This window comes from Cyprinodon variegatus, unplaced genomic scaffold, assembly GCF_000732505.1.
Source record: "Cyprinodon variegatus isolate N-32 unplaced genomic scaffold, C_variegatus-1.0 Scaffold55, whole genome shotgun sequence".
Lineage (NCBI taxonomy): Eukaryota > Metazoa > Chordata > Actinopteri > Cyprinodontiformes > Cyprinodontidae > Cyprinodon > Cyprinodon variegatus.
In genome coordinates this window covers 1,495,443-1,513,422 of record NW_015150508.1, presented here as the reverse complement: position 1 = coordinate 1,513,422, position 17,980 = coordinate 1,495,443, and positions in this window count along the sequence as shown.

Sequence of the window (17,980 nt, the reverse complement as noted above, 5' to 3'; positions counted from 1 at the left end):
TACTAGCTAAAACGCAACTCAGTGGGGAAAAAATAGGTACCTACAAATTAAACCAAAAAAAGTGCCAGCAAATCCCCATGCGGTCAAATAACGTAACCCCTTGATGCTTCAATATATATCCAAATTCAATTAAATTCAAAAATACATTAATCCCAAAATAAGTAACTCATACATTAAAGAGTATATAGGAAAAACAATGTGTTTTTTTGCCTTCAGGTATTTACCAAATTGAGATTGTTCTTTTTACTATTGCACTAGGACAAAAAAATAGAAATGTACATATAGTGCAAGCTTTTGAGAACTGTTATAATGGTCAACCCTGTTCTTTTCACTATTGCACTAGGAATAAATTCACTATTGCACTAGGAATAAAAAATAGAAATGTACTTATAGTGCAAGCTTGTGAGAACTGTTATAATGGTCAATGATAACATGCACCATCATGGATCAGTCGTACCAGAAACAAAGGCTTGCCAAAGGTTCCTAGAACCGAACTGAATGTAAAACAATGGGCACTGGGGGAACGCACGGCTCATGGCTGTTCACATAGTTTGTTGCATGGGCTATTTGTAACAATATGCTAAAGGGGGGAACTTTTTAAGACATTGTCTATGTTTTCTAAATGTTGGATTCAAATCATGTGTTTTAGGGAATTGCATGAAGAATTGATAAATCCAATTTCAAATATGAAAAAAAACTAATCTCAGGCTATATGCTAATGCAGTTTGTAGCACTAATCCAGCAAGAAGATCATGAATTTAAATCCTGACCTTGCCTAGGGTGTTTCTGCATCAAATTTTCATGTTCTCTGCATGCAGCTGTGAGTTCTCTCCAGTTATTCTGGCTTCCTTCCACAGAAACATGACTGTTTAGTTAAATGGCGAGTGTTACTACATCTCAGGTGGGTAACCCTGTCCGGTGGCACCAGTTACCAGTGACTCTGACGGACAGGTGGTAGAAGATGGATGGACTGTTCTTGCCAACATTATTTTGAGAAACAACAAAGTCAGTAATATAACAGTAAAATTGGTTAAGTTGGTTTTAATGTCAAACAGAGATAAAACAAAATTTAGGTTTACAAAAGGCTTTGCAAATAGCTTTTTTTTTTTTTACTCTAGAAAACTTTAAGTAACTGAGATCTACTTTGCAGACAGATACGCAGCTTTTTAGTATCAGCATCACCAAAACAAACCTATTTCTTTCCTAGTCTCCAGATGGTTGAAATCTTATAAAATGAAATACAAAGGATTTGGTACCTCAATAGCCATTGTTTCTAAATTACTATTTTTCAAAATACTCTACTAATACAGTATTAGTTTTAAATGAATTTACAGCATTTTTTCTGTTTGATCCTGACTGTTTACTATTATAGAGAAGTATTTGGTTCTTTTTAAATAATTTTTTTAACTACAAATTACCAGACACTAGCTTTAAAAATGAAATACAGCCGCAGTTATCAGAACTATCCTTAAGTGAAAAATGTTGAAAACATCTTGCCTCTCACCAGAATTGTGTTCCTGAAAGTTGTTCAAACTGCTACCAGATTTGTAGCACAGTTATTTTGTATGGTGGATGAGGAGGCCTGAGCAAGGAGATCCATTCAAATTCTACTGGACCTTTTTTCATGTGGAGTTTTCACGTTCTCCTTTAATATCCTCTCACATACAAAAATATGCATCTTATGTTAATTTGAAGAGGTAAAGTCACTTATTTGGACACGTTTGCAAGTTTGTATTGGTTGTTAGTGTCTGTGCTAAACATCTAAAGATGTGGCGTATGTTACCTCTCTTAGTGTTAGAAGCTTCAGCACCACAGGCACCTTGATGGGAGTGAAGTAAAATGGAAAACTTCTGTTTTTCTATTTTGCCTTTTGATGTAGCATTGTATGGAGTCCATTTTATATCTTTCTTCACACATTTCTGTTACTCGCCAGCTGTTCTTCAAACATGCCAACCCACATTTGTTTTGAAGAGAAAAATATGTGTTTTTCTAAATCATTATGCAATCAAATAAATTTTCCGAATGGAAGATTATTAAGAAATACAAATTTAGCAAATTTCTTGTTTTGCTCTTAATATTTTCATTTGTAAGGTGGTTGAATATTTACAACATGGCTAACACTCACACAATGAAAAAAATAGCAATATTTTATTTTGGTTTAATATAGATGATTTATCTTCAGATTAATAATTAGACATTCAGTAGATTTGTTAAGTAGCCTACTATTGATTTTACTTAATTTTTTGTTATAAATACAATATCAGATTTTTTTTCAGAACCTAGTTTGACGAGTTACTACATGCAAACCAAAGATTTTACACGTACCTTTGATAACATTTATTAAAGTTTGCCTGCCAAATGTATTCTCCAGATGCAAAATTTTTATATGAGAAATATTTCACCCTCCAAAAATTAAGTCCATACAATTTAGCATTTTTTAAGTTAAAGCTATATGTATGATTCTGGACAGCATTTTTCTGTCCAATACGTTGATCAAGGTACTGAATTTTGGGGTAATTTTTCTGAGCAAGCAGCCCAAGCTGCACCTCTGTGCCTTTAAGCGGCGCCAGTTCCTTTGATACTGTCATCTGGATAGATGGGTCCACTCCTAACCTGCTTTTGAACCCTGCATGCCATAGAAAAGCCAGATCCCACTACAAATACCGATTCACATTAAAGCCATTTTATTTGCTGTCTTCACTTCTCAAGTAGAGGAGAACACATTTGTTTTGAGCCAGCAGTAAGATGAGATGTAACAATAAAAAAAAAACGGGCTGGATTAAAAAAAGTCAACAGCCCTGTAACGACATACAGAACTGAAAGGAGAAAAGCATCATCATCATCGTCATCATCATCATATCATCATATGCTGATTACCTGAGCTGGCCTGGGAAAGCAAATATTGTTATTATAGATAAACACGGTGCAGAATAGCCTCGAACAGTCCCTCTGTTTAATTATGATAAGAACAACCGCTGTTCTTAGAGATTTGAACAACTCAGTTTGTCACTTTATAGCTACTGTTGCCATAATTATACAAGTAAGTTCCCATTAAAGCTGAGAAGACTTTATGTGCAAATATAGTGGTATACATTAGTGCATCCATTGTTACACCGCAATAAGTTCCAAGGACAATCCTTCATATAAAACTGCTCATTTAATTGAAATGTATTATTTATTATCTATGTCAGTGACACTGAGTGTCAACTCTGATTAGAGCTGAACCGTCTTCATGCGCTTTTGTGCTATGAAGAGCTGAGGTGGGAGATGAGAGCAGCTGGGGGGGAACCTGGGGTTGCGAGGTCAGAGTTTTCCCACTGCCAGAAGAGGGGAGATGGTCTGTGTTGGTATGGGTGCGTAGACGGCAGGGGGATTCAATTACAACAAGTGCCTGCATCCCCCTCCAGAGTCCTGTTCCGAATTACTGCTTGCTGCCAAGGGTTAACTGGTCTGATAAATGGGATCACACATGATACAAACACACACTTCGTCCTGGGGGAATGGAATAAGGCCTGTATCATACTGTATGTAAAGAAATATGTGGACAAATACCAGGAGTGTTACAGTTTTTACTTATTTATGCATCAAACCCCATCAATTGATGTTGCCAAACATTTACCACAGTTTCAGGGATCCTGGTTCACTTCCTGTTAACTTTGCTCCTCTTATTTGTGAGTTTAAAGTGGGATGCTCAATTTTTGAGTCAAATGTTGCCATAAAAGCCTCCTATAGAGATTTCTCTTTCTAGAGATCTTTAAATCTTTTTATGTTCAAAATAAAAAAGTAGTAGGTTGTCTAAATAAGGCTAAAAAAACATTTAACCAATGATACAAGACAAGGCAGGGCAAGACAATTCTTAAAAATGGGGCTGGAATAGCTTCTCAGATTAATGTGCAACAATAATTGCTTTGTCTAAGTTTTTTTTTCTCCCATTTTTTCCCCTCTGAATTATGTTCACTTAAGCCTGCATGCTGCAGACTGGTAAACTGCTGATGCTCACAATGGCTTGTTATGAGCTAATCAAGTACATTTTTATTTAGAAGGGCAAGACTAGCAGTTTCCCTCCAGGTGCTGAAATAATCTACTTACTTACAGTTTTACATTTTGGATTTTAGCAGCTACTAATCTTGTCTCATAGTCTATCAGCACTGTTAGAAATGACTAAAACCGAAATAAAATGATACTTCTTCGTCTTTTAGGCTCCTATAAAGCTACAATGTGTAATTGTATCTTTGTCCTGTATCTCAGTCCGGTACCCCTAGATTAAAAGAGACTGAGCAAAGACCCCCTTGCTTCGTCCATCTCAGCAGATGGATAATTAATGTTGTTTTTCACAGTTAGCGGTTTAGGTACTGATGCAGAACATTTAACCTGTTGAGCTGAGAGTGTTTTATAACTGATTATATCCTTTTAAGTAGAACAAAACTCAATTATTCTACTGCATTTTGCACCATATTTATTTATTATGCACTGCACTAAACCTTTCCATTTCAATGCCTTTTGCACAATGGTTTTTACACGGGTTTCCTTTTCGCCTACGCTGTTTACACTCTTGATCGCTGCTGCACTTTAAAAATTGTAATGTTCATTTCACTGTTGTAAGCTGTTTGCATCGAAATTTAGTTTGGTATACACTCTATGTATACAAAATGAAAATAAAGTTTGCCTAAGTCTGAGTCTAATAGCCTGAAATTAGGGAAACTTAAAAAAAAATACTAAGAGAACAGACCTCCAATAAGCAGCAATCTTTTTTTATCTGGATCATTAAGAGATTTGTGTCTGCAGCCTTGGGTGTTTGTTCTGCTCTCACCTTATTCAGTTGCTCTGCACTCTGCTTTCTTCCTTGATCAGTAGATCTGGACTTAGAGCGAGACATAGATTCCCTTTTTAGTGTTTTTGTATTTTTTGTCTTTAGTGTAATACTTCAGGACTTTTTGAGTACAATATGCTGGTGAAGATTCTCAGTCATCCAGGTCATAGTCTGTCGAAGGCAGAGAGGATAGGTGGTTTGAGAGGGGTGTGAATGAAGCCATCTATGTTAAGAACACAATCTTAAACAGAGGGGCTGGTCTCAGATTTCAGCTTTCAAAAACCTACTTTTCAGTGATTGAGTTGATTCCTTCCCACTATCAACGCAACCCTTGCCCCATCACAGAGGACTAGAGCACCTCTTCTGTTCAGCCAGGCCAACAATTCCCTTTAAGGCCCCCACTTTCAGAGATACAGACAGGTTTCGGGTATTACAGGCTAACAAAGACACAAAACAATCACCATTCAAAAGGGGCAAACCCGTTCTTCCGGTTTTCATGTTTCTAAGCAAAAACAAGGCTTTGTGTTGGTCCACTCTATAAACCCTTGAACTAAATGCTATATCTGACCATTTGAATTGAAAAAGCCTCCTGGATGGAAAGCAAAACATCTTTAAAAGTCCACTTGACAAGGCTGAATCTGTCAATCGTCACTGCTGCCACCCTCTGGTTTAGGGAGGAACTGCTTGTTCCAAAAAAAAATTTTTTATTTTTTTTTAAAATACCTGTGTCAGATCATCAGCAACATTTTATGGATTGTTCCTTGGCAGGAGGCATGCCTTTGGAAAAAAAGAATCATTACCAGTAATCCCGCTAACAGACACACAGAAACCACCACAAGCATAACCTCGTTGGAAACTGTCGATTAAGAATAACTCCAGTTATCAGGTCTTAATGCAAATTTTTAAGACAGATGTAAAGGTAACAAAAAATTTTTCCAGTTTAAGCAGTATTGCAAATGTAACTTTGCTTGATTTAATTGTGATTGTAACAAACTAAGGTGTAAATTCATGACCCTCTGCTCTTGCTCTGTGACTTAAATGGGGTTAGCAACCCAGACATTGAAGACCTTTGTTGGAGTATCTGAACATTTAATCTCTCTAAAACTGGTACGAAACTTTCAGAAGTGTTTATGTTGACATATTAGTGTAAAGCTATTGGTATTTTAATCATGCCACTGAGATAAAAGGCTTGTTATTATGCTGCTCCCTGTTGAGGCTAATCTTTAGGCAAATAACTACTTTGTATTACTGCTAGTTGTTCCAGCTCAGTGGGGTCATTTCTGTTAGAAGGTCGTCAATATTTGAAACATTTGAATGAACTGTTCAGTCTGTATTTGGTCAATATATACTAATGGAGCTCAGTTGAGATTTGTCGATGGAGTAAATTAGGCCAGATATAAATCACAGTATTGTGCCTTATTTTAATGACACTGAATTGATTAAACATTTTCAGAGCGTTGACAAAGTGTGAACTGTATGAGTCCTTTAAATCTTATTGGTTCTAAAAACCTATCAAAACAACTTTCTCCACACGAATAATAAAACATATTTTATTGGTTTAATTCGGTTGTGAAATTTGAATACAGCTTGCTAATAAATTAATGGATTCAAAGAAAAATTGGTTCAAGTGCAACACAGTAATGTAACTTGATTTATTTTGTGAGTTTTTTTTCTTTGTTGTGTTTTTGCATATTCATTGTGTTTTGCTATGTTGATATCTAAAAGGGTCAAAGGTCAACAGTCCCAACTCTCTTTTGCTGTTTACTAATTGGTCTGAACAGGCTGCTGTTCTTCGCACGCAATGCATGGCCTGTAAGGTGCAGTTTTTCTTTTTTTTGTTCTGTCTGTCACAGCCTCTGCATCCTTGCTGGCCGTAGCCTACAGAAACCTCCACTTTTTCAGCTTCTGGGTCTGCCTCGGGTCATAGACGTATGGTTATACTATTGTGCATCTGTTTGCAGCAATTTCAATGACCATAAAGTTGGAGTGTAAACACTTAGCAAGAGGGCACATACTGCTACAGCTGAATGGTTTTTCCCGGCTCATAAAGGGCCCTAATACTGAAAGTGGTCGAAAGTAAGCTGTTAAGCTGAATTGCAATGAGACTAATGGCTGCAAAAACACATTGATCTCCTTATTTTCACATATGTATATGACACTTCTGAGGACCTTGAGTCAGGGGTATGAAAAGTTAGTTGTGCCCATCCTGCTAACAAGACCATTTGCCTGGTCGCATCGCCTTATAACACGTTTAGTCATGTGTGCTTGCATGCAGGTCAAAACATAGTAGACAGGGGGGTAGGAGTGGTCACATGGAGGTTCAGAAGGATTCCCAAACTGCTGGTCTCTTTAGCTAGACCGGCTGGTGGTCTGGATTATTTTTTACTGTATCATTATTTCGTCAATACGTAGCACCACATTGCAGCTGGGTAAATCGGATCTTTTGCATATTAAAGGGAGATATGTATAGCCTAAAATGAAAAAGACAAACAAAAAAATAGCCAATAAGAAATGGGAAAAAGTTGGAAGGGAAAAAAATACTTATTCAAAATGAATTAAGAAAAAAATACCTAATTTGTTTTAAAAAAGGCATAATAAGTCTTTTTTTGTGATAATTATTTATGATCAGAGACGTTCTTTCTTTTAAATTGTTGCTTGTGCTTGTTCACTCCCATTTTATTCCTATGAGAACATTTGCTTTTCCATGTTCTTTTATTTACAAAATAGAATTTTCTTTATATTATAATTGTATGTTTTTTTCAAGGACCTGGCCTTTTTTTAGATGTAAAAATGAATAAAAGGTTGCTCTACTTTGACTGTTGTAAAAAACAATTTTTCCAGATTATGAGATAATGCCTTTGTGTGTTAAGGTTAATCTCCAACCATTTTTTCATACCTTGTTTTTGTAAAGTACTTAGTGACTTCTATACCAACCATATTTGAACATGTTCAGCTTGCTGACATTCAGCTTTGTCTAAATATTCTCAGAAGATTAGTTCTGTTTGTGATACTCTGTTTGCACTTGGGTGCACTGACGTGTTGAGTTTTGGGAAATGTTCCAGATGTGCCAAGCTGGTCCCTGACTTAATGTGAACTCTCTCTGAGGAATTAGCTGTTCACTAATCTAAAGGGAGGCACTGGCACACCGGGATGAAACAGGCAGTAAGACATTTATCTTCAGCTTAAAGCCACACCATGTCCAATACAAAAGACTTTAATGAGAGGATTTATGGTGTCCTGTTCTGTGGTGTACAGTATACTTACAGTGTCATGTTATCAGCTGTATTAGAAAAGTAGATAATCTCGGATCAAACCGGTGACAGATTGAAACAAACCATAAAACTTTGCTTAAAAAAAGATTGTATTTGAGGTTATTTTTTTTCTTTCTCCTATATTTAACCTTTGGTTAACCCAGCTAACCCATAAGATACAGTATTACCTGTGAGAGGAATTGGTTGCTGGCTGTTCCTGTTGCATGCCAATGACTAGCTATGCAAGACTTTTGATAAAGTTTTTGTCTCAAAGTGGCGGTAAAGAGTCTAAATTTTTAACACACCACAAAGTCGCTACCGACTTTATCTGCACAAAGGAGGAACTAAGAGACAACTGTAAACAGCCAACTGACGGATATCTTCAAAGAGCTTGATGACTCTGAATATCCTCATAAGTGGTCAGATAATGCGTGATGGAGAGGAACAGTGAGATAGGAGGGTGAAAGTAATGATGCCTTGTTGTGGCTGATAAAGTGTATTTATCTCCTCTCTCCCATATCTCTGCACAATGAAGCACTTGTATGGCGGACTGTAAAACTCGGAGCTGTTAAATAGAAGGACCCATTAAATGGTCATAAAAGTCACACTAGGCTGGATAATGTTGAAAAGGGGCTTTTGTTTCCAGGGTGGACAAATAGAAAAAGGAAACAATATTAAAATTCCCCAAATTAGACTCTGATCTTCGGCAGCTGTGTTTGTTCTCCTTCGGCCGTGGTTTATCAGTTGAGAAAACTTGATTAAGTTGTCACTAATAGTCTAAGATCAAACAAGGAGAATGTGACATAGTTGTATGGATGAGGCAGGTCAAAACAGCAGAGTGTGTGCTTTATATTTATTTTATTAGCTTTGATCCAATGTAAAAGTAAGTAAAGACACTAGTAATTGAGCAGTCATTCAATTAAACATCAAAATGTAACTCACCCTATAATACTTTACTGAACAGCTGTATAAGTCTTTTTCCAGAATACTTTGCAGCATAAATCTGCCATACATCACTAGTTTTATCACTCCATTGCTCTTGCATTTTATTCAGTTTTTCAGTTCTTATCGCGTCTATTGCAGATGTTACCTAGATCAAAGGTGTTTTCATATCTGTCTTTTTGAACTTTTCTGCTGCTCCAATCTCCCAAAACACCTGAAGTATTGAAGTAGAAATATAACTGTGCGTCTCTTGAGATGTCTCTCAATGGGATAACTTGTTATTTTGGTAGTGGGCTTGAAGGCTATCAGTAGTTAACAACTTATGCACAGTAAACAGTTCTTTCAGTGCCTTCATTTTAGGTCAATACAGATTACAGAGACAGGCGACGGTCAGGGCTAAAGGAAAATATCATCTATCAAGAAAACATCAGGTATTTTTTTCCATAACCATTATGATAAACCTTAAACTGTGTGCATACCGTGGTTACTTACATAAAAGTCCAGAATATTGCAATTTTTCTTGATGGGTTTTGACAAATAAAAACATTTTATGTTGTGTACTTAGATGTACTCTATCAGTCATCCATGCCTTGTAAAAAGAGATCTTGTAAAAATCTGAACCAAGTTGTGAAACCTTCAAGATCAAAAAAGACCTTTCCAACCATAGACACACATAAAACACATTAGGAGGAACAACAGTTGTTATGACCTTCTGAAAAGGGACAACTATATTTTTGATAATTATCTAGTTTACCAAATAGATTATTCAAGCCTTTGGTGGGAGTTCTGTAGCGTACCTGATTGTGTTCTGATTGCCTGATCCTGACCCGTTCTGCCTTTGGATCCCTGAGCCTGCCTGTACCCGTTCTGACCTGTTTGCCTGACGTGTCTTCGTGACTCCTGCTGGATTCTGCGTTTTTACCGAACCTGGAACTGATTCCTTACACCGTCCTGGATTTCCCTTCAGTACCTCTTCGTATGTCTGGCCCCAGCTCCTGTGAACCTCCTCGACACGGGCTTTGGCTTCGCCCTCTGAATTATCCTTCCTTCCTTTCTGCTGCTCGGATCTGATCTCCTGCCTGTTCTACGGTCTTCAAGGCTTCAATGTCTGGGACTCTTTGGGCAGTGTTCGCCATGTCTTTTTGGCAGCCAACCGGCTAAAACAAACCTCATCCTCTAGGCACAGAATGAACTTTAAGGTTACTCACACATTAATCTTATACTTCTGAGACATAGCCTCTGCAACCATCAAATCTGTCTTTGCGCGCAATCACGCCCCCCGCGCAGAGGCTCTGCAACCATCATCGTGCACCTCAAAAAAATCCTGACTACATGTCGGACAGTCACAAACCTGCGCAGACCTCAAGCGGAAGTGAGCAGACAAAAAGCAACTGTGACTGGTCCTTGGTATGCCTTTCCAGCTGTCTGTGTGGTCGTCCTTCTCGATTCGGCGCACCATTTTTAAAAACCGAGGAGTAATAACATCAATGGATGACCACGACGAAAGGTTGTTAGAGGAGGTACGGAAGTACCGCAACTTGTACGATGCTTCAAAAGCTTCAGACATGTTTTGAAAAATAAACACCAGCGCTGCCAAAGAAGTTGTCGTTACCTTCCGCCAAAGTTCTCGCAAGTTCTCGAATAGGTTCCCCCTAGCGCTTTGGCGGGAAACTGCTGTGCATCCCTAGAAATTCCATCCCTAGACCGACGTTGCAGAAGTATACGAGCAAAACTGGTTCACGATCAGACGCAAGTGACATTTGATGTGTGTGGTTGCAGAAGTATAATCAGCGCTTTATGCCGAGATATTAACATGGTCACTAACCTGAGTTCCTTTCCTGCAGAGGTTCCTGCCTTAGACAACCTCTCTGTTCACTGCAGATCCATCATTTTAAATAAACGCTTTCTGAGATATCATACAGTCTGTCTGCTTGAATACTGGGTTCTGAGTTTTGAAATAATTTAAAAGAGCATCAAATGACAAAGGGGAAGGATTACTGGTGCATTTGTTTCCTTTCTTTTGTAGAAAATTACATGTCTTTTTTTTTTTTATAAAAAATGAAAAAAGAGGATTTTTCATATTTTTTTAGCTGAAATTAATGAAAGCCAATGAGAAAGGTCCAAAGAGCCACCTGGGCCACACACCTTGACCTGGAATATTTTTTAACTGTCTCTTTCAAGGGAATTTTTTTTATTTTTGCATAATGAAGGAAGTACATTTCTATCTGCAACAACCCCATTATACATCTGCAAGAAATAATAAGCAGTTGTCTAGTTTCTAGAAAACATGCTTATTTTATCTAGACTTTTAGTTTCTAACTTTTGCAAGCATCTCTGTTTTATTGCTTTATTTGGTCGGGAGCCCTGGGCAACCATGAAGGTAAACATCCACCTACATGAAAATAATCAACTCAGGGCTGATTTCCAGGCTGAGTAAACAACTTCATTATCTCTGATGGAAGTGCTTATACTCACCTGATGGCAGAAAAGGCCAAAGTAGCAAAGTCAGACAGAAAACGATTCATGTCCAGTGGGCTAAATGTTATATGGCTAAGCTCAATATTGGTTAATAAATGATGGGGACAAGGTACAGAGCCTGAAAAGAGAAGTAAAACTCTAATAAATTAGCTTTATCTTCATAATGAGACAACATTAATATTGGTCTCAAGGTCTGGCAGAAAGCAAGCTGATTTATCACACACATTAGACATTGTGGGAATTAGTCTAATTACCACAGGGAGGGAGAGCTGATTTTCACTTCACAGAAAGCTCATTGTGCACCCAGATCATTTATCACTACCTCTGTGCTGTACTCAAGGCCTGGTGGGAAAGGTGCTGCCGCTGACAGCGTTCCTGAAAGCTTTGTGTGTGTCACAACAAGCCTGAGGAAAGACAGGCACACGCTCACACACCATCAATACTGACTGATAATCAAATACTCTAGATTTTTAGGGAGCCATTGTTTTCTCAAACAAACTGATGTTCAATCCCGAACTTTCTTCACTCTCATCCATCAGCAGTGTGAAACATCTTATCTGCAAGTTAAGTGAAACAGCGGGAATCAGTGACTGAAGGTGAATATTGCATCGGAGCATACAAAGAGCACTAGATCTCACCTGGATTAGTTTAAGGACAGGGCAAGCTGTCTGAGAGCTGTGGTAATGATTGAAAAATATGCCTGTAATTGCTGATAAGCTCTTTAACGTTTCAGTAAACTCCTGCTGGCCGCTAAGTTTACTGACGCATAACTCATCGATAAAGGCTTTCTTTGTAGTCGACGGCTGGCGGCTCCTTTGAACCAATTGTCCCCTCACAATGGGAAGGGTGTGAGTGTTGAGGTTTGAGAGCTCTGAAAAAGTTCAAGAGGTTATGAGCATGTAATGGCATGTGATAGAGGAAGGAAATAGCTGCAGATTTTAGATCAAAGCAAAAAATGAAACTAACTAGCACCAGTAAACTCATTCCTGTACTGACTTATGGGGACTGATATCACAGCCTTTGATCCAAATTGACCTGTTAACAGATTCAGAAGTAGACTGGTTTCAGTAGAGCTGACTGGACATCTGTCTAGGGCAGGAGAAACAGGTACGTTCTGTGGGTTGTTGGTTTGAGCCCCACTGTCTGTCTCACTAATCATGTAGTTGGCCAAAACACTTCACCCGAGGGTTTGGCGACACTGATTCTATGGCAATCTCACCTTTTCAGTCTGCCCCAGGCTAGCTGTGGCTTTAATATAGTTTGCCACACTTTCACACACCACCATGTTTGCATATAAGGTTGAATGACTGAATGTCATTTAAAGCTTATGGATCCTTGGCAGGCGCGTAACCAGAATATTATTTATGGGGGAGGCAACATAGGGCAAAGAGGTAGCGAGGAGTGGCGAAGAAAAATAACTTTATAAATTAAATGCAGTACACAAGCCTTCCTGCTTTATAACATTTAACAGAAATTGGCAGGTTTTGAAAATAGTTGATGTTAATATACCTTTAAACACAAAAACAATCAATTCAAGTCCTTGTTCTGAAACAAAAGATCTTTCTAATTTAAATTTCAAAAATAGATATTGGTAGTGGCGGCTGCGCAATACAGCACACTAGGGCTCTGCTATAACAAAGATAAACATTTTGACTTGCAATTAGCAAAATGTATTTACCATGATTATGTGAAAGGGGCTTCTGATTCTGAATCTGATCTGTAAAGATTTTGTTCTTGAAATTGTCATATTATCTTTCTTCTCAAATTTTTTTTTAATTTTAATTGTAGTAATGTCAAAGCGTAACTCAGAAAAGGTGCGGGACTGAGAAGTCAGAAACTTCTATTTAAACTATGTTTATTTCTTCATAGACACAAACTATAAACATGACCTACCATGCTGGGTAGAGGAAGCTGACTGCTATTTATCACTAGTACTGCCCCTAGAAAGCTGACTGTACTGGACTTTTTCACTGCTGCTGACCATAGATTCACAATCAGTAGCAATGGCTACCCTAACTCTAACACTATCCTTTTCTTGAAAAAACTTTCAATGTCCCTGTGTCTTTTCATGTCTATTGTTTCCTGTCCATAAAGAATGACAACAATTGGTCAAAGTTACACACGTGATGACATCAGTTATTAAAGTGGGATTTTTTTTCACTTTTAGGTTTTTATTCTTGTAATTTATAGTAGGGGGGAGTATTCATCAGGTTGTAGTGTAAAAAAAAAAATTATTATTATGTTTTTATGATCATATTTTATCATCATATTAAAAGTATATCATATTTCAAAGCATTAATTTTATCTGCTCTTACCTCAAAAAATGTGTAAGCATCTGTAACAATTAGATGTACTTTTGAAATCTACTTAATATCTTTAATAAACTGTTCAACATTTGAACAACAGGAGTTTGTGTTTTATGCATAACCTGTTGAATAAAGCCGAATTAACCCAGCCGAACAACTACTGTTCCAACTCGGACGTCACTCTGATTGGAAACATACCAACACAAACTTGTCATTTCAACCCTTGTAGCACCCCACTATGGTAATTTCACACCAAACAAGAATATTCTTTAAGCATAACCAGGAACACAAAGTCAGAAGGCCAAATACTACTATGTTGCCATTAGCCTAATTGCTTTTGGGGCTAAATGACGCATTGAAACATATAGGTAAAATATACAACTGAATACATTTAGTTAGCAATCGACAAGATGCTTCACTCGGAACAGAAGTTGGGTTGACCCTATCTACATCCAACATGACATTAACAGGGTCTTGGTTGCTGGCATATATGCCCCTCAAAATGATTTGTAGCTGAACAGAAATCAGCTCCGTTCAGTTCAGATGTACTATCATTATGATTCATTTTTTATTCCTATGTGATCCTAGATCTGCATCTTGCGTGAGGTGTGATTACATACCCATGGCTGTGATTGATAGGTGGGTTGTGCTAATGGTACAGAACAAGGACTTAAGCTATCAGATCCAGGGTGGCCAATTAGATTTCAGGGGTGGCACTGGCCACCCAAGGCTACTACCCATAATCGCACCTGATCCTTGGACTTGATAAGACTGTATATGTATGAGGAATTTACATTTGAGAGGTCTTCTTCAACTGAGCAACAACATATTTGCCCTTGTTTTCTTAGGAGTGGATTGGCTTTTGAGTACTTTCACCAAATCACATAAAAAAACAAAAGCAACTTTTGAACAGACTGACAAATGACTTAAAGAGGCATTACAGCATTTTCTAATTATACTGCCACCTGTGGCCAAAACACAGAAGTGCAGCAGTCCTATGCACGTTCTCGTAGATCGCACTCATACTTAACATGGTTCATTTTTCCTTTTTTCACCTTACGTAGAGTTGCCATTGGTGTCTGAGTTGACGTTGCATCCGCCAAACTAAATAAAGAAAAATAAGCTATAGATGCACTGGTGCTGAACTACTGAGGTATAAGTCTGCTCATCAAGCGGTGTTTTAGTCATAAAGGGTCAAATAAAAAGGCTATTTTAATAAATACGTTTTTCCGTAAAAACTCACATAATGTCTCTTTAAAAGGGTCCGTATATAGACATTCATTATGAATGGATAACAGCTGGAAAGTCCAGAGAAAGAAAACTTGGCTGCAGGTGGATTTGAGAGAGTGCTACAAAAAGAAAAAAATTTAATTCAAGATATATTGTATTAAATACATGTTTTAAATGATCCAATGTGCCATGTTTCTAAATAAAATGTAAACATCTCACAATGACAAAAGATTATATGAAGAGAATTAAGTAAGTAAGTAAGTAAACTTTATTTGTATAGCACTTTTCACAGACAAAGTCACAAAGTGCTTCACATGATAACATACAAACAACACAAGTAAAAACAGATAAAATGCAATAAAAGCTAAAATAAATAAGTGAATAAAACAATAAGCTATGTGCTTTGGAAGGCTAGTGAAAACAGGTGTGCTTTTAGCTGCTTTTTAAAGATATCCACCTAATCCAGAGAGCGCAGGGACAGGGGGAGTTCATTCCAGAGACGGGGTGCCACCACTTTAAAGGACCGGGATAGTGAGTAATGAATCTATAGCAGGAGTATAAACCCTGTAAATGGAAACTTTAGGTCTTTAGATTTGATCATTTAAAACTTGTTTCAGCGTTCCTCTGAGAATATTTTTGATAAACTAAACTAAAATTTAGCTTTTAAGCAACCAAGACTTCAAATTAGTTGGTCATGAAATAAAAGATGAATTGGCCCCTTTTTTTAAATATGGTGTAGGAATTTGTGATGCTTTGGGCCTGTTTCCCTCATAAATGAGCATGGAGTCTTTGAAATACAAAATCATTCTAAATGGTTCCTTTGTAAACAAGCTATAAATGAGCCTTGAACAAGAAAATGGCCCCAGACATATAATGAAGTAAAAACAATGACAAAGGTTCAACAGACTGAAATCTTTTTTTCCATTTCTTTCCCAGGCCTTAATGCAATGCAAATCTTGGGTGGCTGAGTGACTTGGAGAGAGTGACTAGGACATGCTAGACCAGGGATGTGCGATTCACCCACATCCCAAAAAACCGCAAAACAATATTTTGCTAATATAAATGAAAACACTGGCAGATTTTAGATATTTTTTGTATTTCTAAAACAGAATACATTTTTTTGTTATCAAGCGCTTTATTCATTTTCCATAAGTATGTAATTTAAAGAAAATATTTAATTATCTTTTTGCACAATTAACATACAAAAAGACTTAGACAACATTTCTTGTCTAAGTCGTTTTGTACAGCTCTCATGACATTTGCAGCAGTTATACAGTCAAAAGTAAATATTGTAGGAGAAAATACATGGTGCAAAAAAAGCGCATTGATATGATCGGTTTGTTGCACTCTGTGACATGATTTAGAGTTTTTTCAACATTCAGCACTCTGATGGTGGTGGGGAAGATGCTGTTTCGTAATCTGCTGAACCTGCATTGCTTCTCCCCCGAGGGCAGTAGGGAGAACAGTCCATGGTGGAATAGAAACTAGCTATGTTGTTGTTTTGATCAAAGATCGAACAATGATTCTTTAGCAGTTGTCAGATCAAATCTTTACATTGTGTTGGGATCCGGAGGCTTGCCCACCAGAGGGCGCCGAGGATCCCTTCCTGAGGGCTTGTGCTCACCTGCAACACCTGTCTTCCATCTGCTCATCAAGAGGACTCCTACTTAAGGAGGAGGAGACTGACACTCCAGCGCCAGAGTGTTTGCCAGTAATGGTTAGCAGAATCTGAGCCAGCCTGCCTGATTTAAGACCCTGTCTTTTGTGAAACCTGTCTGACCCAGTTTCTCCCTGTCTCTCAGATCCTGACTCGCCTGAAAACCAGAAAAACTCTGGAGAGAGAAACCACGGCTTGGAATCTGCCTGCCTGCACTCAGTCTCAGTCTCTGCCTCAGACCTCAGTCCTCTGCCAGTCGACCAGCCTCTGGACTCACAAGGTTCCCCCTCTGCAGATCTGAATCCCTTCTCTCAGCCTTGCCCTCAGTCCTCAGCCCACTGCCTGCCAATAAGCCTTTGGACTCACAGGGTTCCCACCCCCTGCAGATCAGAATCCCCTTCTGTATAGTTAAGTTCCTCCTGTGACCAGGCCGCTGAAACCAGAACCCTTGTATTTTCACCATTGTACATATTTAAATAAATCACTTAACTTTCCCCCGGTTTTCTGTGAGTGTTTCTGCATTTTGGGTTAGACACCTAAACCCCATCATGACACATTGAGCTCTTTGGGTGGCAGTTTTACTTTGTGACTTCTGACAAAATTTAATTGAAATTAGATAATGCAGCAGGAAATGTGTGGTTTCCTAAAAAAATAATTTCCTTTAAGGCTGTTTGGGATTATTTTTACACATTAATGTCCAGTTTCACACACAGACACAGGAGGGATCAAAGAACAGTTTCACCAAGCTGATCAAATTGAATTTGTGCTTCTCTGTCAGCAGAAGCATGACTGATTTACCACTGAGGCTATTTAAATTACCCTCATCTCATAAAAGCGGGGAAACAAGGCTTCTTGCTAAAGAGAAGGTTGTAAGGGACAAACAGGAAGTGGCCATTGTTTCGTTAGAGAAAATTACCTCTATATCAGTGAGGGAGACAGACTGTAACCTGACTGATAGATAAATGAGGGTCAAAACCATGCAGATGCAGGAGGAGATGGAAGAACAAAGCCTCAATTTCTGTACAGGCCAACATGCTGAATAAAATCTGACCGATGGATGTGTTTACATTCACAGAACCAATTTTAGCCAGTAGATTTGTGGCTTAGGCTTTAGTCTCTGCCTGTTAGTCTCTGCCTGTTAGATTTATACATGGTTGTTAGTTAGGGGTAGATCACGACTCTGAGACGTCTATTATGCAGAAAGGGTATATTTAATATATATATATATATATGTGTGTGTGTGTGTGTGTGTGTGTGTGTGTGTGTGTGTGTGTGTGTGTGTGTGTGTGTGTGTGTGTGTGTGTGT